The sequence below is a fragment of the Schistocerca piceifrons genome, chromosome 2, assembly GCF_021461385.2.
Source record: "Schistocerca piceifrons isolate TAMUIC-IGC-003096 chromosome 2, iqSchPice1.1, whole genome shotgun sequence".
Classification (NCBI taxonomy): Eukaryota; Metazoa; Arthropoda; class Insecta; order Orthoptera; family Acrididae; genus Schistocerca; species Schistocerca piceifrons.
Window position 1 is genome coordinate 557,693,874 of NC_060139.1, and position 599 is coordinate 557,694,472.

The window sequence follows — 599 nt, forward strand, 5'->3', positions numbered from 1 at the left end:
CTCCTCCCGAATAGGCCATGAAGACCAAACGGTACTGACCGGCGGTCGTGTCATCTTCAACTCAAAGGCGTCACGGGATGCGGATATGGAGGGGCATGTGGTCAACACACCGCTCTCCCGGTGGTATGTCAGTTTCCGAGACCGGAACAGCTACTACTCAATCAAGTAGCTCCTCAGTTTGCCTCACAAGGGCTGAGTGCGCCCCGCTTGCCAACAGCGCTCGGCAGACCGGATGGTCACCCATCCAAGTGCTAGCCCAGCCCGACAGCGCTTAATTTCGGTGATCTGACGGGAACCGGTGTTACCACTGCGGCAAGGCCGTTGGCACTATGGATATTGAAGTTTTTATTTGTGTATGCCACAGACGGAACAACATGACTAGGTGCGTTTTAATAGAGCTAACATAGGAATTTTGCACCTGTCCATTCTCGTGAACAAACTGAATGGTGTGCGAGCCAAATAGAGCCGACAACTGCCGCTGGAGAGCGCCGAGAGCGAAAACTCTTGTTAACCAGATCGTGTGCCGGCGGTGCTGTGTCTCGAGACGTGGGATATTCTGTCTACTTGCACGTCAACGTCAGCTACCTCTTCCTGTGTGG

The 599-nt window shown here is 53.8% G+C and overlaps 1 pseudogene; it reads right to left on the reverse strand.

Moving 5' to 3' along the window:
• Positions 1–208: 208 nt before the first annotated feature.
• LOC124778575 lies at positions 209–326 on the reverse strand (annotated as a pseudogene).
• Positions 327–599: the final 273 nt, after the last annotated feature.